Source organism: Macaca nemestrina, chromosome 4 (assembly GCF_043159975.1).
Source record: "Macaca nemestrina isolate mMacNem1 chromosome 4, mMacNem.hap1, whole genome shotgun sequence".
NCBI lineage: Eukaryota > Metazoa > Chordata > Mammalia > Primates > Cercopithecidae > Macaca > Macaca nemestrina.
The window spans coordinates 182058186-182077854 of record NC_092128.1 but is presented as its reverse complement, the minus strand read 5'-3'; the positions used below and the strand labels follow the sequence as shown (position 1 = coordinate 182077854).

The following is a 19669-nucleotide window of genomic DNA, read 5'->3' as shown; positions in this document are numbered from 1 at the left end:
CATGTCCAAATGGGACAGATTTTAAAATACAGTTACTTTAAGCTCACAAAGACTCAGTGAGAATGGATTAGAGCTTGGCATCATTCTTGAAAAAGAAGGTAACTGACACCAGGAGGCTCGTTTGTGGTTCTGGGTGAAATTGTGATCTACTCCCTCGTAGGCTGTGTGGCCATGGAGTGTGGAATTCCATCAGCCAAAGCTCTCTGGGAAATTACTGTCTTATCTGCACCCACACTATGATTGTGTACACGGCCCTTGCACTGCTTCTGTTTGCATATCTAGGCCTGGGAAGAAATCTGTGTCATCATTTGCATCTGATGACTTGCATTTGTTTTTTTTTTTTTTTTTTTTTTTTTTTTGCTAAATATGTTCTTACTGATCTATTTTTGAATCATGTTGAGATGCTGTAAATGAATACATCAGATGTGGTCCTCTTCATAGGGAGGATCCATCATTCACGCCAAAGCCTTCGGAAAGTTCGGAATCCTACCAGGGGCAGAGAAAGCACAGGGCTAAGATGGTGGCACTGACCTCTTGTCAGTCGGCTGCGTTCCAGGCTGATGGGGACTTGGATGTCCTCCTTCTGCCATTGACTAGTGACTTCCTGTTCTTCAGCTTTCCATGTCCTTAGGATAAGCCTTGGGATTTCTTCCAGGTGACAAAGCCCCCAAGGGACCTCTTCCCTGTCTCTGTTATGTGCTGCCTGCCTCATGGGCATGTCTTTAGAGACTGGCTCTCATTCTGGGGACATGCTAGACAATAATGGGGGAGCAACAATGACAGGCCATGGCTTCCCAAATCTCATAGCAGGTACATGTCATCACCCAATGGAGCCAGCCTCTTATTCTTCACTTTTCATGTACTCATACTTGAACTGACGCACTTCTAATACCAGGAAAAAGGGAACTCATGTACTTAGTATCCCCAAAGAGGAAGTGAAACAAATGAACAAAACAATTCCATTCAAGAAAAAAACAGACACTGCTTCGAGAAATGACTTGCACCCACAGTTAGCCAGCCTTCTAAAATGAGAGCAGCACTCCGCCGGAACCTGGGAGAAGTACTTTTTAAGAATGAAATGGGGAAATAAGGAGTCATCCTGGGTTCCTTGGGGGTAGGGTTTGCCTTGTTCTTTGGGTTTGAAGATGACTCCCCAACAAACGGATTCTCTATACATGAGCTGTGGCCCGTGGTTGCATGGCCTACTCGCCAACGGGCTTTAAAGGGAAGCTGAGAAAAGTTAGCATATGAGTGATGTGCCTTGTGTGGGACTCAGATGAGGTCGTGACTTTGCTTATTCAGTTTAAACTAAGGCAGGCAACCTGCCATCTGTATTACTCTTGGCTCCTTCCAAAATGATTTTGTCCCTTCTAGTGGCCTCCTCCGCAGGACAGGGCCCCTCCCAGCTAGGGAAACAGGGCTTCCTAAATGGATGTTGGCCACTTTCTACACCTGGGCTATGCCATGTGGGGAATGAGGAGCAGTATCCCTTCATTCTCTCTATATGAGCACCTTCTTCCTCCTGAGGCTTTTCTTGGGGTTACAGGGAAAGGGGGCCGATTCATTTTGTGGCAGGTGTGGGGTGAAGGCAGCAGGCTACACCTGCTGGGAAGCCCCAACTGGCCGAGGGTCTATCCTGCCTCAGCTGGAGTTGGCTGCGGAGGATGCATGTGGTGGAAATCTTTGCAAAAGATACTGACTGCACGGAGCCACTGTCCAGTCACCGTCATCCCATAGTGACTGTTTTACAGAAGATGTGGCTGAAGATGTGTCTCTGCAGCCGGACAGCCCCTCGGTGACTGCGGTCTCCCCCAGGCCTGTGTGTGTGCTCAGCCAGGCCCGCAGAGGAAACGCAAGGCAGCCAGGAGGATGCGAAGGTGGGGAGAGGAGGTGAGGACGCACAGCCCGGCCTCTCGCTCTGTTCCTGGATGAGCTGTTCTTAACCACGGACAAATTCAAGGGTCCTTGTGCCTGGACAGGAACAAACTGCATCTTCCTTTTCACTGACCTCTAACGCATAACGGAATTTAGCATCTCTTTCCACTGTGGGGCGAGCATCAGACAGCAGTGGCAGCAGCTCCTGCCACATGGTCACGACAGAAACCCCAGATACTGGCACACAGTGTTACAGCTATCCAGAAATACTGCTATGCTCATCGCTGCTGCTTCCAAGTGCCCAGTTCACTAGACTTGCTGCTAGCTCTTGCTATTTAATATGTTAAAGTAGCCCATCTATTCTTATAACAGAAGCATAAGAACTGTTTTGATAATTCTGTATGTTTTAGTATCATTGGTTTCCTTCGGAAGTCTCCCCACCTCATGCTTTATTTAATGCATTTAAAAACATTCTTCTGAGAAGGAGAAGGAGTTCATAGCTTGCCACACAGACACAGAAGATTAGGAGTTTTTTTTTTTTTTTTTTTTTTGAGAGGGAATCTTGTGCTGTCCTCCAGGCTGGAGTGCAGTGGTGTAATCTCGGCCCACTGCAACCTCCACCTCCCGGGTTCAAGCGGTTCTCCTGCCTCAGCCTCCCGAGTAGCTGGGATTATAGGTGCCCATCACCACGCCTGGCTAATTTTTGTGTTTTAGTAAAGACGGGGTTTCATCATGTTTGTCAGGCTGGTCTCGAACTCCTGACCTCGTGATCCATCCACCTCAGCCTCCCAAAGTGCTGGGATTACAGGCGTGAGCCATTGTGCTGGCCTTTATTGCTTTTTTTTTTTTTAGACATTTGATTTTTCATTTTTTTAGAGATGGGATCTCACTCTGTTGCCCAGGGTGGAGTGCAGCATCTTGATCATAGCTCACTGCAGCTTTGACTTCCTGGGCTCAATCGATCTTCCTGCCTCAGCCTCCTGAGTAGCTGGTACTACAGGTGCTTGCCACCATGTCCAGCTACTTTTTTGCTGTCGTTTTGTAGAAATTGGGTCTTGCTATGTTGCCCAGGTGGGTCTCAACCTCCTGGCCTCAAGAGATCCTCCTGCCTTAGCCTCTCAGATAACAGATTATAGCCATGAGCCACTACACCTTGCTTAATTTTATTTAAATAAAGTTATTTTGTTTTGAAAGTCCTATTGTTTGCTCATTGTAGGAAATACAGATCAATTAAAAGGTAAAACATCCACATTACTCTCTGCACTCAAATACACTGCTAAGGATTTGGGGTAGATCTTTCCTAACTTGAGGGGCCTAGTATACGTAGTGTTTGTCGCCAATTTATTATGAGCATCTTCCCATGTTAAAGAGTTTCTGCTTTGCTGTTACTTCAAAATGACCTAGGCCATGTAATCCCAGCACTTTGGGAGGCCGAGACGGACGGATCACGAGATCAGGAGATCGAGACCATCCTGGCTAATGCAGTGAAACCCCGTCTCTACTAAAAAATACAAAAAAACTAGCCGGGCGAGGTGGCGGCGCCTGTAGTCCCAGCTACTTGGGAGGCTGAGGCAGGAGAATGGCGTGAACCCGGGAGGCGGAGCTTGCAGTGAGCCGAGATCGTGCCACTGCACTCCAGCCTGGGCGACAGAGCGAGACTCCGTCTCAAAAAAAAAAAAAAAAAAAAAAAAATTGTCCTAGGCTGGAGTGCTGTGGCACGATCTTGGCTCACTGCAAGCTCCACCTCCCGGGTTCAAACGATTCTCCTACCTCAGCCTCCCGAGTAGCTGGGACCACAGGCACATGCCACTATGCCTGGCTAATTTTTTGTATTTTTAGTAGAGACAGGGTTTCACTGTGTTAGTCAGGATGGTCTCAATCTCCTGACCTCGTGATCCACCCGCCTCAGCCTCCCAAAGTGTTGGGATTACAGGCGTGAGCCACCGCGCCCGGCCCAAATGACCTACTTTTTCAACGCAGGGAGTTAGCTCGCATCTCCAATGTATATGTTCAACCTCTTGTTGTTCATACAGTGCTCTTACTAAGTGGTATTTATCTTGTGTTCATGAGTCAATATTTATTGAGCCATGGAGAAGATTTGTTTTTTAATCTATAAATCAGGCTTTTGTTTCTTACTGGCAATACTAACTATGAGACATAGAAATTAAAAAATCAAAATTGAACCTTCAGAGTCATCAGAGTAATCAGGGTAGTTGCTCATTCATGAAATCACTCAACCGACACTTAGGAGCCAGCTGAATGCTAGGGAACTGCCCTGCCTTCCCCACCATGGGGCTGGTGGGAGGAGGAGCAGAGTGGGGAGTGGTCAGTGTCCAGGGGCTGGGCCTGAGAGAGGAGAGGGGACAGGGGAGTGTGACCATCTGAGTTGGGCTGTTTTTGAATTTATGAATCAACTTCCTAAAAAAGGCAGGGTGCAGAGAGTGTTGTGCTGAGTACAGAAGGTTCTAGAATCCAGGGGGCTTGGTCCTGGCTTTGTCTCTAATTAGTGCTAAGACCTTGGGCACAACATTGTCATGCATGGCCTTTAACTGAACACTTACTTGGTGACTGCTGTGCCTGTCATTTGGGTCCATTGCCTCATTTTGTCTTCCCCACAGCCCGGGAGGCCGGGGCACTGTTTTGCAGAGACGAAGCTGAGGCAGAGAGCACAGCCATTTCTTCAGTGACTTGATCTCGGCTCACTGTAACCTCCACCCGCCAGGTTCAGGCAATTCTCCTGCCTCAGCCTCCTAAGTAGCTGGGACTACAGGTGCCCACCACCACGCCTGCCTAATTTTTGTATTTTTAGTAGAGATGGGGTTTCACCATGTTGGCTAGGCTGGTCTCAAACCCCTGACCTCAGGTGATCCACCCGCCTCGGCCTCCCAAAGTGCTGGGATTACAGACGTGAGCCACCGCACCCTCCCAAACACAGACGTTTCTGAGCCTGAGATTTTCTTGTAAAATGGAGGGATTCTTCCTTTACTTATTTTGCTGGTGTGTTTTGGGGATCAAGTTAGCTACTCTGGGTAAAATACTGAAAAACAGCCTATTTCTTTTTTTTTTTTTTTTTTTTTTTTGAGACGGAGTCTCGCTCTGTCGCCCAGGCTGGAGTGCAGTGGCCGGATCTCAGCTCACTGCAAGCTCCGCCTCCCGGGTTCGGGCCATTCTCTTGTCTCAGCCTCCTGAGTAGCTGGGACTACAGGCGCCCGCCACCTCGCCCGGCTAGTTTTTTTTTGTATTTTTTAGTAGAGACGGGGTTTCACCGTGTTAGCCAGGATGGTCTCGATCTCCTGACCTAGTGATCCGCCCGTCTCGGCCTCCCAAAGTGCTGGGATTACAGGCTTGAGCCACCGCGCCCGGCCTAAACAGCCTATTTCAATATAGAATATGGGCAGTGCTTATTGAAGGGAACTAGATCTCGTTCCTGTTTTAAGTGAATGCATCTTTTCTTCATAGAAAAGTATCGTTCCCCCCCCAGGCTGCTGATGGAAAGTGCACCTTCTGGAGGTTTTCTTGCCCCCGGATGTTCACTGAGGACCCCAACTGTGGCCTTGGGGGCTCCTCCTTCCTCTTACCCTCAACCTGGGACTAAACAGCCCTGAGACGATGTGAGACACGTGCAAAGCCCTCTGTTCTAGGCCCGAGGGTGGCAAAGCAGTGAGCATCACCGGCTATAGACTGCCCGCTGGGAGGGAGCACTTCCCAGCCTCTAAGGCCCCTGCGTCCGGGGGTGCCACCCAGAACCAGGGACCCTGGCGCCAGCTGTGACCTGAGATAGGCCATGTTGGATCCTGGCTCTGACATTTACCATATATGTGAGTTTGGATGGGCCACTTAACCTTTTATATTTATTTTCCTCATTTGCAAAAAGGGAATAATAATAAAACAACAACTTCCTTTTTTTTTTTTTTTTTTTTAGAGATGGGGTCCTGTTTTGTTGTCCAGGCTACTGGAGTGCAGTGGCACCATCACCGCTCACTGCAGCCTCGAACTCATGCGCTTAAGTGATCCTTCCACCTCAGCCTCTTGAGTAGCTGGGACTATAGGCATGTGCCATCACATCTGGCTACTTTTTAATTTTTCAGAGATTGAGTCTCACTATGTAGTCCAGGCTGGTCTCGAACTCCTGGCTCCAGGACTACAGGGCCTAAACACAACTTACAAAATTGCCATAAGGATCAGGTAAAATAACATACATCAAGTACCTAGTGTATGAGTCTGCGAGGGCCCCCTAACAAAACACCATGGACTGGTGGCTTAAGCAATAGACGTTTGTTTCCTCCCAGTTCTGGAGGCTGGAGCCCTGGATCAAGGTGTGGGCAGGGTTGATTCCTCCTGAGGCCTCTCTCCTTGGCTTGTAGAAGGCCTCTTCTCCCTGAACCCTCACAGCATTATCCGCCTGTGTGTGTCTGTGTCCTAATCCCCTCTTCTTATAAGGACATCAGTCTTATTAGATTAGGGCCACCCAAATCCACCTGCTGAATGAGTTTCCTGGGACTGCTGTAACAAACCTGGGTGACTTAGAACAGGGGTCCCCAACCCCAGGCCATGGACCAGTACTGGACAAGAGGTGAGTGTAGGCAAGTGACCATTACCGCCTGAGCGCCACCTCCTGTCAGATCAGTGGTGGCATTAGATTCTTAAAGGAGCTTGAAGCTTATCGTGAACTGCGAGGGATCTAGGCGGTGTGCTCCTTATGAGAATCTAATGCCTGATGATCTGTCACTGTCTCCATCTCCCTAGGATGGGACTGCCTAGTTCCTGGAAAACAGGCTCAGGTCTCCCACTGATTCTTCGTTCTGGTGAGTTGTGTAATGATTTCATTACATATTACAGTGTAATAATAATAGAAATAAAGTGCATGATACACGTCATGCCCTTGAGTCATCCTAAAACCATCCCCTCTGTGTGTGGAAAAATTGTCTCCCGCAAAACTGGTCCCTGGTGCCAAAAAAGTTGAGGACCGCTGGCTTAGAACACAGAAATTTGCTCCCTCACAGTTCTGAAGGCCAAAGTCAAGGTGTGGGCAGGGTGGCCCCTGCTGGCAGCTACACAGGAGCATGTGTTCCAGGCCTCCCTCCTGTTCCTGGTGACCCCCATCCTTGGCCTTCCTTGTATGGAACCAGCATCACTCCAGTCTCTGCCTCTGTCTTCACACGGCCTTGTTTGCAGGGTCTCCTTTTCTGTCTCCTATGAGGACACAAGTCATTGGATTTAGGACCTGCCCTCGTCCAGGATGATCTCATCTAGAGATCTTTACCTTCACCCTTTTCTTGTTTAGAAAATAAAGTGCAGCTTGCTGCCAGTACTCATTTTTTACATAAACGTGCTCTTTGAGGCTGAAGCAAGTCTGATGGATTTTTAATGTGAAAATAAAATACAGAAACTGTTCTTGGAGTTATTTCTACACAGAACTAACATCAGAATCGTCTAAATCATCAGAATCATCTGTTTCAGAAGAATCGGATTCATCAAATGAATCTCTGGCCAATAATGGCTCAAGAACGATGTTAACATCACGTGTAGGAAGGCTGCATTTTCTAGGGTGTGACATTTTCAGCACCCGAGAGTTACTATAGTTTTGTAAATGGAAATACCACTACTAAAACCAGAATGCTATAAATGGAATGATGTGTTTTGTTTCCAAAGTCAATATACTAGAGCGATTTGAAAATAATAATAAAACCAAGGCATTTTGTAGCAAAATTATCTTCCAGTAAATGCTGCCGGGGAGCATTCTTGGGCAAGTGGGAAAAGGGTTACTGACATCTACAAAGACCCTTATTCCAGTCAAGTCACATTTGGAGGTTCTGGGTGGACATATCTTCTGGTGGGGGACACCATCCAACCCACGACACCCAGGCAGCTCCTACAAATGCTGACGTCAGGCTGCACCCAGGTCAATTACATTACATCCCTGGGGCTGGGATCCTGGCATGGAGCGTGTTTGAAGCTCTGGGTGATTCCCGAGTGCAGCCTGGAGTGCAGAGGCGAAGGGATATACCCATCCTGATACAGGCTCAGTGGAGACCCTCTTGGGGGAGGGGCTCAGTGTGCTTTGTACCCAGCCTTCCAGTCTTGTCTGGTTCTGATCAGATTGGGGTGGGATATGTGTGTCCTTTTCTGTAAATGAAGCACACGAGCGAGCAGTCGTGGCCACACCGTGCCCCAGCTTCAGTGTAATGTGTTATTTCTGGCTTTCCTACACCGAGACAGCCTTGACTTCAGCCAGGCGCTGTTTGTTGCAGCCGGGCAGGGCCGCTTTGTAATCCGAATCTCTGGTGCTCCCACGAAGGTCTGGAACAAAGCGCTTCTTCAGTCCTCGATGTATTCACAGTTTTCTCATAAGAAACCATGAAGTCAGTTTTGTTGGAGTTGTCAGCTGGGTTTCCAACAGAGTGCTTTTGATCCACAAAAGGGTTATTCAGTGCTCCCTTCAGTCTTAATTAGCTGCAGACCCTCCGGATGGCCGGCCCGGTGGGCCTGGAGAGCCCCTGTCTGGTTTCCATTCCGCCCGCAGGCTGCGCCCTCTGCGGCGATGCCCGCTGGCAGCAGACCCCCGGCGGCAGCTCTGTCCCTGCTGCCCCGGCTCAGACCCCAGCTGGCTCCTCGTGGGGTTGAATCAGAGAGAATTTGAGCCTCAGATGTCAACTTGGGGATCAGCTTCCCAGAGTGCTGTCTCCAGCTGTTGGTCCTGGATCTGGTTCACTTTTAAGGAAAGGGGTGAGAGCCTGGCTGGAGCCGTGCATGGGGAGGGGCTGGCCCTGCCTAAAGACAGGACAGGAGTGTCTGAGAGCACCCACCTGGCACCAGCATGAACTCCAATTTGGGCTTTGCCTTGGCCAGCTGTGGGGCCTGGGGCAACCTCTTGTCTGCCTGACTGTCCCCACCTGCAAGGTCATTATTGACAGCAGTACCTGTCTCGGGGCCAATTGCGTGGGATGTAGTTAGCTCCAGGGCCAGGAAAGGCTCCTCATCATCATTGTAACCGCATTGCAGCCGTGACTGTCTCTGAGAATCATGTTTAGTTTAAGAAGCACAGTTTGATCATCGAAGATCAATGTAAAGGAAATCCCATCATTTATTTGCACTTCTGGAAGTACATTAAAGGGGATCCAACTTATCCCCAGCACCTCTTCTCATTTCATTTCTCCTTCTTCCAGCATTCCAATTTTCCCACATTCTCTGACCGCATTCTTCTGCCCTACTTTCCAGTGCGTCTCTCCGGCCATGACTGAAGCTCTTCCTGTCTTCTCTTCCCAGTTCTCCTTCATCTCCAAACTCAAATGCCCCCCAACACAGGGCAGAGGCAGCGTCTTCCTGGGAGGGTGCAGGCAGGGCAGAAATCCAGGGTGCAGAGCCGATCCCTCCGGAGTGGGCCAGCGGAGAGCAGTGGCGGAGGTCAGCTGAAGGCTAACTTTTATTCTGATATTAATAATACGTAGTGATTAATTTGAACACAGGTCTGATGAAGCCTATTCCAAGGTCCTTCTCCCTGCTTTTTTTTTCTTTTTCTTTTTTTCTGAGACGGAGTCTCGCTCTGTTGTCCAGGCTGGAGTGCAGTGGCGTGATCTCGGCTCACTGCAACCTCTGTCTCCCTGGTTCAAGTGATTCTCCTGCCTAAGCCTCCTGAGTAGCTGGGAATTACATGTGTGCATCACCACGCCCGGCTAATTTTTGTATTTTTAGTACAGATGGGGTTTCACCATGTTGGCCAGGCTGGTCTCGAATTCCTGACCTCACACTTGAGCAGATTGGAAGGGCCTGTACTTTAGAGGCAGGTTAACTGTAGGGCAGCATAGTTCTCAAGGGGTGCTACTGCCTTCTTGTTTTTGTAAAGGATCCAAAGCCCACTCCTAGGCTGCTGGACAGATGCCCAGTTGATCTGGAACCATTCTAAGGGTGTGGGCACATCCAGAGACACTCATCCGCAGCAGTGGCCATGTGGTTTCTTGCTTTTGTGCTTGACCTCTATGCTGCCGTCCAACACTTACTGAGCACCTTCATGATCAAAACTCTCTGGGGTGCTGAGTAATTTGATGGAATGAAAATAAAACAATAAATATTGACCCTGCCCTGATCAGACTGTCATTTTTAGTGGGGAAATAAGACAAAGGTTCAAGAGAGCCCCAAAGTGCCAAATACTCATGGAAGGCAACGGCTTCTTCACCTTTGGAGAGCAGGTGGATCAGCCAGGGCTGGAAAGGGCTAGAGAAGTTTCCCGGATGAGGGGTGCTGAGCTGGTCTGGGAAGGGTGAGGGAAGAGTGGAATAGGACTGGAAAGGGGTGGCAAGGGCTTGGAGGGCTCCATGTGTTGTCTGTAAATGAGAAGGACTAGAACAGAAATGCAAACGTTCAAGCCAACTTAAAGGGGGCCCCTGGCTTTGTTCAGAGCCATCACTAGAATGAGCAGTTCATGTTCATATAGGAGCAGAGGCATATTTGTTCTGTGCTGTAAGCAAGTAGAGAAAGCACACCCCACATTGGACATTGCACTCGTGGGACTCTGAGGCGAAATGCATAAGGCACGGGGCAATTCCTTTGCAGCTGCAGAGAAAGATAGATTAAATTGGAGCTGTAAGGAGTTAGCCAGACTGAGGGCAAGGCCTGCTCTCTCCCCATACAGCAGCCTTCCCCGCAAATACAGGTACCCAAGGAGCTGTGTTCTGGCACCTGGGAGAGGGAGACAGCAGGCAGCTCCTTCTGGCCCAGGTGGGGTCTCCTGGGCAGTCAGTGGTGAGCAAAACTCATTCACTTCTCTTAGAAGCCAGGGAGAGCCCCAGTGCTGACTCAGCACCAAGTCCCACACTCTAAGCTGTGACCAGGACAAGTCCCTGGCCTTGGGAAGCTCACAGTCTACTCCAGTGGCTCTCACCTGGAGGGCGGGGCCCCGTCCCAAGTTTCTGACTCCGGAGGTCTGGGGTGGGGCCCCAGAATGTGCATGTCTAACAAGCACCCAGGTGACACAGGTGCTGCTTGTCTGGGGACTACACTTTGAAAATCACTCATCCAAAGTAGGATCTCAAACTTTAGATGCCTGAGAATCATCTGGCCTGGTTTCTGGAGATGCTGATTCATAGACTGGGGTAAATGGAAAGGCGTGGATTTTAACAAGTGTCTGGAGATTCTGATGCCCATCAGTATTCGGGAACCATGGGCATAGGGGGGTGCTTGTTGAACTGCAGCTCCCCAGAGTGGGAAGCTGGCTTCTGTAGCTGTGGGACAGGGTCTGGAACCTGTATCTTTAGCAAGCACCCCAGGTGTTGAGCATGTTAGAGACACTGGCCAGAAGGTGGAGAGAAGGTGGGAGTGGCAGCTCCTCCTTCACTGTGGAGGAAGTATCTGTTCTCTCTTTGTGAAGCCCTGGTTATCTCCTACCTCCCACTGCCAGGACTGGCCACACAGCAGTACAGCCACTAGCGTGGGTCCAGTAAGTGCCCAGCTGTCCATCATGTTGTACTTGGCACCCAGCAACCTGCCCACACCATTTAGCATTCTCAACTGTGGAAATACCCAGAAGATGTCAGGAAAATTTTGACCTTGCTCAAGCTCAACAGGGCTAGGTCCTGAACTTCACCATCCCCTGCCCCGCAACTTTCAGCTGCTGTTGACTCTTTTTTTTTTTTTTTTTTTTTTTTTTTTTGAGACGGAGTCTCGCTGTGTCTCCCAGGCTGGAGTGCAGTGGCGTGATCTCGGCTCACTGCAAGCTCCGCCTCCCAGGTTCACGCCATTCTCCCGCCTCAGCCTCCCAAGTAGCTGAGACTACAGGCGCCCGCCACCACACCCGGCTAGTTTTTTGTATTTTTAGTAGAGACGGGGTTTCACCATGTTAGCCAGGATAGTCTCGATCTCCTGACCTCGTGATCCACCCGCCTCGGCCTCCCAAAGTGCTGGGATTACAGGCTTGAGCCACCGTGCCCGGCCTGTTGACTCTTTTCTTGCTTGGAGACTCGGTGAGTCTCTGCAGCATTTTGTATCCTTACCTCCAATCTCCCAAGAAAGTAGAGATGCTATCCAAGGGCTGATGATATGCAGGTGGTCATTCAAATATGTGCACCTGAATACTCACCCATCTTGCACCAACAAGGTTTATATGCAACCTACTGCAGTGAGTCACGCCACTCCCACCCCTGCCCACCCCCACAAGCCCAGGAGACAGAGAGAGGCTAAACACCAGAGTTTTGAAACAGAGTGCAGTTTAAACAGGATCTTGCATCCTAAGCAAAAATGTTCCAGCTCCACCCCATGTAATACTGTGACGAGTAGTTTAGGGAGATTCCCTTCAAAGAAGTTCCAGAAGCTGGAGGGAAGTTTAAGAGGTCAGAAGACAGGGGAAGAGGACAAAGAGCTGTTTTTGCCAGAAAGTCCTTTTGTGGGGGGATCTTGACTGTAAAACAGAGAGGAAGGATAATTCAGTCTCATGCAGCAGGCATGGAGCCCATGAGCCCTTGTTGTCCTACACTGAACCAAGAGGGGAGGGTGGGGACTCAGGTGCCAACCCGGCTTGCACACACACTGGTGGGCTCTGTTTTTGAATCCGTAAAATGGGAGGAAAAGTGTCCTTCCTACTCCCTGCACGGGGAGATGAGAGGACTGGTGTGCATGAAGCTAGCTCCCCCGGCATCGCCAGGCCACCATCCAGGCCAGCCCAGTGACAGGGGCCAGGAGCCAGAACCCTCCCTCTCCAGGCCTTGGATTTTATTGGGAGACCCAGCTGGAGAAGAAGCAGGAGGACTGTAAGTGCAGCAGCGGGTCGGGAAATGGAAGTGGCGTACTACCTTTGGCATGCATTTTTGCAGATATTCTGGGGAAAGTGGACCGTCCCGCCTAGTGACCATTAGTTACTGCTATTGTTTACCTTTGCATGGCTTGTCATGGCACTGGGACAATGGGGGTGCGCAGCGCTTCAAGCTTATGAGAAGCCAAGGGACTCCCAGGACAATAAACAAGTGCATACTTGTCCTAATGATCATCGTCACAGGGTGTCCCATGAACCTAAGTTCATACCAAGGGGCTGGGCACGGGTGTGGAAGGCGGGGCCAGAGGGGCGGGGCCAGCACAAGGCGCGTGCGCAGTATATGCCCGCAGGTGCAAGGTATGCCCGCACCTGGAGCGGCAGCCCAGCCAGGTACCGGGACTTGGCGTCAGAAGACAGCTGCGAGGCTTCGCTCTGCCACCAGCAGATGGATTCAATGACTCTGAACAAAGCATTACATTCCTTTGCGTCTCAGCTTCTTTATTTAAGAAATGACAATATACCCAGCTTGCCAGCCTAGCAGTTGTGGGGTTCTAGTGCAATGGTTTGCATACCGTCCGTAAACTGTTATGTGAGAAAAAAAAATTACCGTCAGCCATTTCTGCTCCACAAAACGCTTTGAGTCAGTTTAGTTATTATAAAGTGTGAATATGGCGAAGATGCTGCTGGATGACCGAGGAGCAACCATCTCCCCGCAGCCTCTCTCAGAGTCTGCACCCATCTGGCCCACAGCCTTGGTTAGGGGTCTCCTGTGTGTGTCGGCCCCGTGAGCTGAGTTTTTGGTGAGGGCAGGGGGTTCCTTCCTCTTTGGGTGCCATGACCTCTATGGGCCCCTTAATAGGAGAATGCTTTTGAATGTATAAAATAAAACACTCTGGGTTACAAAGGAAATCAATTACACTGATACATATTTACCCAAATATTTGTTTTAATTTGTGCTCTTTAAAAAATTAATGTTTTCATAGATCTATCAACAGTTCTGATAACTACTCTCATTTCCATGTAGTGATGGGCACAAACGCTATTCTGAGACTCATGGAACAGATGTAGTGTCATATGAAAGTAGCTGTGATTTCTAAATGGTGACCAAGTGCCAGGTACTGTTCTTGCTTCTGTGACTTGTTGTGTATGTTCATGATGGAAGGAAATACTAATGTTCAGCTAGAGATTAGTGGGGAAAAAAAAAGTCGTTTTTTCTCTATGCAAGTTCCAGACTGCTGGAATTCTGTCCACAGACAGGACACTTTGGGGGTCTGTGATTAGACCCCTTGAATGAGAGCTTTCCTACTAGGAATGTCTGCCTGGCACCTGTCCTCTTGTTCTTCTCCTTCACTTTCTCCTTCTCCTTCTCCTTCACTTTCTCCTTCTCCTTCACTTTCTCCTTCTCCTTCACTTTCTCCTTCTTCTCCTCCTCCTCCTCCTTCTCTGCCTCCTTCTTCTCCTTCTTCTTCTCCTCCTTCTTATTCTCCTCCTCCTCCTCCTTTTTCTCCTCCTCCTCCTTGTCCTCATAGTCCTCCTCCTCCTCCTCCTTTTTTTTTTTTTTTCTGAGATGGGGTCTTACTCTGTTACCAGGCTGGAGTGCAGTGGCGCCATCTCGGCTCACTGCAACCTCTGCCTCCCAGGTTGGATCGATTCTCCTGCCTCGGCCTCCCAAGTAGCTGGGACTACGGGCATGCGCCACCATGCCCAGCTAATTTTTGTATTTTTAGTAGAGATGGGGTTTCAGCATGTTGGCCAGGATGGTCTCGATCTCTTGATGTCATGATCTGCTCACCTCGGCCTCCCAAAGTGCTGGGATTCCAGACGTGAGCCACCACACCTGGCCCTCCTTTCGGAGGGGGAAGGAGAGGGAGGGGCTGGTGCTGAGGGGCGGAGGCCTCGCCCTGACCTTCAGCGGGACATGGAGCCCTGGGGGTTTTGATGTACTTAGCTGGTAACCTAGAAGGATGCCACCCTTTTTGACTTGGGGAAAAATCGAACACTTCAAGAAAAGGAAGACATAGAGACCCAAACCACAGAGCTCCCAGCAGGATAAATGGACAGGGATTGAGAGGGGAGCCTCTCAACTGAGTGGGGCACCACCCTCACCAGACCCCGTTTTCCTAATCACACACAGGCTGGTGATGGCATCTGCCTAGGAGTCTGGGGCTCAGATATTTTGCTGTAACAACAGGCTGGTGACTAAAATTGCTTTTTATAATGTTATTTATTTTAAAAATAAACCTTAGGGGATCTCTTTGTAAGTGTTGTAAAATAAAGATTGTGTTCTCTGGGCTGATATTTCACAGGATTTGTTGCCGTTTATAACCCCCCGGGTGCTATCAGATGTGCTGAATGCTGGAAGAATCAATACTCTAATCTTTGGTTCCTGAGAATCCGACTCAGGTTCATGAAAAATCGGAACTTTCTCTGGTGCTAGCTTTGCTTATAACTTTGACGTAGGGGACCCGGAAGTTCTCATGGATGCAGAGAGACGTTGGTTGGTACCTATTAGAGACTTTCACATTTAAAATTGAGTTTTAATTGGAATTTAATTGTTACATTTAGAATTAATGTTATGCCCTGGCCTCTTCGGGAAATAAATGAACATCCCATTGCTCCCCCTGCCCTGCCCGCGCTCCCTGGCAGCACAGTGGGGCCACAGGATAGAACTGCCAGGGGCTCCAAGCAGTTTTCCCTCTCGGGCTCGCGGAGCCCTGGGAGCCACTCCTGAAGGGTGCTTTAGACAGTGGCTTCGATCTCCCCGACCGTAACTCACAGCGAGAAGCCCGTGTTCTATTGTGTGTGTGCATATACATATGTGTAAAACCAAGAACAATTTAACAAGATATGTATATATGTGTGAATATATGGATATATACATTGCGAATACATATATATAATAATAGGAAAGGTTTATCTGAATAATACTCTTTTTTTTCACCTTTTTTTTTTTGTTTTTTTGAGACAGAGTCTCACTATATTGGCCAGGCTGGTCTTGAACTCCTGTTCTCATCAAATCCTCCCACCTTGGCCTCAAAATGCTGGGATTACAGGCACGAGCCACCGCGCCCGACCAGTACTTACTCTTACCATACATTATGCACACTGCACGCTGACAGTGTTGATTCTAGTCTGTGTAAGTGTGCCTATATCCTTATGTAGATGACACGAGCAGGTCTACATATGTGCATATTACTGAAAAGGTTTAACACAATACAGTACTTCCCCTAGATGTGCTAAGCACTCTGACCTATTCTAGTTTCACGTTTATCCATTGCTGGCTGCAGACATTGGAATGGATTTTGTAACTGTTTCGTGGGTTGCGACTCCGCACAGACTGCAGCTTGAGAACAGGATCTTGCAGGCATGTGGGCAGGAAGAGGTGAAGCCTGTGATGCAGCCAAGTATTTCTTGGAGGCTCTTGCAGGGGTGGGGTTGGGGCGCCGCTTCTAGTGGCTTCTGCATTTGGATGCCTCAGTTGTGCTTCTTCCCCTTTTCTCCTGTCCCTGACCTCTGCCTGCCTCCATTTCCTCCAGACTTTATTTTTTTCTTTTAATTGAATCCGTAGCCCCTCCATGGCACTTATGAGCCATCTCTGCGGTGTTTCTGCACCTTCTTCTGTTTAGCCACAAGAGATTGGCCAGGTGGGAAGGCCTGCTGACTTAGTAATAGCTCGTGGCTCCGTGTGGCCACTACAGATGGCGTGTCTCATTCCATCCCACGGCCATCCTATGCAGTTGGTACTATTCTAACCTGGTTTTACAGTTGAGGAAACTCTGCCTCCTCTAAGAAATGACGTGCCCCAGGTCCCCCAGCTAAAGGGAAAAAGAGCAGCCTTCAAACCCAGACCTGCCAGGCCCCAAGGTCTGCGTTTTTCATCTCTGTGCTGTCCAGCCTCTCATTTGCCTTTTCTGGAGACGAGGTTATTTGTTTTTGTTTTTTGAGACAGGGTGTCACTCTGTTCTGTTGCCCAGGCTGGAGTGCAGTGGTACAGTCATGGCTCACTGCAGGCTTGACCCCCTGGGCTCAAGCAATCCTTCCTCCTTAGCCTTCTGAGTAGCTGCTGGTACCACAGGTTCACCCCACCATGCCCAGCTAAGTGTTTAAGTTTTTGTAGAGATCGGATCTCAGTGCACTGCCCAGGCTGCTCTTTAACTCCTGGGCTCAAGCAATCTGCCCGTTTCAGCCCCACAAAGTTCTGGGATTATAGGCCTGAGTCACCATGCCTGACTGAGACCATGGTTTAAACAAAAAGTTCTGATAATTTTCTTTCCTAATGTCTTCTTCTTAATGGGAAGCAGTTCCTTAGAATTCAGTTGTCAACTTTGCCCAAGTTTGGGAACATTTCAAGATGTCTTGGGTGTGAAATTGATTTCGTTCTGCTTTTTAGAAATACCAGGAGTGAGAAGAGCGGCAGTCAGTGTTTTTTTGTTGGTTTGCTTGCTATTTCCTCATTTTCTCACCTGTTCTCTGTGTACCTGTTTATGGTGGGGGTGCCTGTTGATATTTGACTGGTGGGAGGGAGGTGTGTAAGCATACTGGTGAGGTTTAGGTACTTCTGAGGAGCAAAGAACTGCCCAGCCATGGGGTAGGATGCCCTGTGTAGGTAGCGAGCACCCCATTACTAGAGGTATCCAAGCCAACTTGCCAAAGAAAGCCTCCAGGAATGCATCATTTTAAATACTTAAGATTTAGCATAGTGCCTGCACACAGTAAAGGCTCAGTAAATGCTTCTTGGGTGAATGAGCTTTTGAGCATGAGCGGCCCTTTTTCCCCTGATAAATCTCAGAAAGGGTGAATGTTAGAAAGGACACCAAGAGATTGGTCAAAGTACTCAACAAACTTTTATTCTCAAAAACCACCTGAAAGATGGCAGCCTGACTCTTACATCAACAGAGAGCACAATGCCACTGTTCATAGCAGAAGCACATCCCAAGATTTCATATATTTCATAATCAGCTTCAAAGGAAGTTCCTCAACTCTCTTCTGCCACAGGCTAGGTCCATCTCCTTTGCTCATCCTCACTGGCAATAGAAAGCTGGATTGGAGGAGGTGCCTCTCCTGTGAAATGGGGCGCTTGGAAGAGGCTGCATCCACTTGGGCTTGTCCTAGAGCTGGGGTTGGCAAACCACAGCCTGAGGCCCAAATCTGGCCCTTTGTCTGTTTTTGTCAATAAACTTTTATTGAAGAGCCATAAACTTTTTACGGATTGTCTGTGGTTGCTTCATGCTACAAAGGCAGAGTTGAGTAGTTGCATCAGAGACCATCTGGCTTGCAAAGCCTAAAATATTTACTATCTGCTTATTTACAGGAAAAGTTGGCTTTCCTTGGCCTCTAAAAAGATTCAGAATAAAGGCTGGAAAAACGAGAGGATATCATGATGAAGATGCACAGCAATTCCATTCCTAGGTAAATACCCAAGAGAGCCTAAAACAGCGCTCAATAAATAGTTCTACACAAATGTTTGTAGCAGCATTATTCATGATAGCTAAAAAGTAGAAGCAACCCAGATGTCCATTATTGGAGGCATGGATAAACAAAATGTGGTCTCTCCACATATTGGACCATTATTCAGTCATAAAAAAGAGTGGAAGACTGACACATGTTACAACCTGGATGAACCTCGAAAACATTATGTTAAGTCGAAGGCAGATACAAAAGGTCACATGTTGTACGATTCCATTTATATCAAATGCCCAGAATAGGGGCATTCAAAGAGACAGAAAGCAGATTAGTGGTTGCCAAGGGTCAGGGTGAGAGATGGGGGAGGGAGAATGGGGAGTCGCTGCTTAATGGGTATGGGACTTTCTTTTGGGGTGGTGGAATGTTCTGGAACTAGATTGGGGTGGTGGTTGCTCAACATTGTGAATGTACTGAATGCCACTGAATTGTTCATTTTAAAATGATTAATTTTATATTATGTTAATTTCATTTTAATTAAAAAGAATAATGGGGATGCTAAGTGGTATGATGACATCCCAGGGGGTCACCTACAGCCTGGGAGTCCTTAATGCACCAGCCACTTGTGACCCTCCATCCTCACTTTTATGCTGTATCTGTACATGATGCATTTATGATGGTTCTAAGCCCCTTATGGGAACACTGTATACATTTCCACCTCAGAGTATATTTCCATGAAGGAGGCAGGCAGAGTCTTATTATCCCTCTTTGGAATTTCTCCATCAGGTATGCCCCATCTGCTGCTGATAAACTTCCCCATTCCAGCCTTCACAGTGCTGGATTCCTGCACCTGCAGTAGTTCTTAGGTAAAAGACTTGTTTGCACAACATGTCAGTGTGAGGATGTGCATTCTTTTCTTGGCAGAGAGGGGTTGGGGGTTAGCAGGCAGGGCAGTCAGAGAATGGAATGGAAATGCATTAACAAACAGGGTCTTGTTACAGGGTTCTGAAAAGGACAGGATGGTGATGGCTTTGGGGAATGGTCAGAGAAAAAGTCCATGGTCAGAGAGAAGGGGGCAATTAATATGATGACAGGGGTCTTAGGTTGGGGAGGAGTGAATTTGTTGAAGCCATGGTTGCTGTGCTGTGCAGTTTTGGAGGCATGCTCACATCATGGCTATGCACATGGAGTTCTTGAGGTGGTATAGTGCACAGCCTGTGCAACTGTACATGGTGGTCTTGGGTTAAAATCTATTCACCAGGCCAATCAATTAGCTTATTTTTTTTTTTTTTGTCTCTTAGATGTTAGCATAATATAAACAACTTAAATGCTAGATACTACAATTTTGGTTACTGATGATAAAATGTGTTTTTCGATATATTTATTAACTGAAACCAAATTCTTGTTAATGTTGTTAAAACATTTCTGTTAAAGTTCTTAAGCGATCCTATAAAACACTGCAGTCTGTTAGTTTGGCCAATTTAGCATCTTGGTTATTTGGTCAAGTGGTATTAATTGAACAGATTTGTGGCCAGTGCCCTAGGCCCTGGGCAAAGCCGTTGTCTGGCAAACGTCGACAATTGAGATTCTAGATGTACTGCAGTTTGCACAAGCCTAACCCTTCTTGATCAAAGACAAATCAAAATCCCAAGG

General features: G+C 48.3%; 1 long non-coding RNA gene across 5 annotated transcripts in view; it reads left to right on the top strand.

The window, feature by feature from the left end:
• The first annotated feature begins 4944 nt into the window (after positions 1 to 4944).
• Positions 4945 to 19669, top strand: part of LOC105472629 (uncharacterized) — a 96835-nt gene continuing 82110 nt past the window's right edge. Inside the window, exons 1-2 of one of the 5 annotated variants that reach the window (XR_011622836.1) lie at positions 4945 to 12614; positions 13641 to 18025. This is a non-coding gene — a long non-coding RNA (uncharacterized lncRNA). Of the gene's footprint in view, positions 18026 to 19669 lie in introns of all 5 variants that reach the window. The other 4 variants (XR_011622832.1, XR_011622834.1, XR_011622835.1 and 1 more) reach the window with 4 other exon arrangements.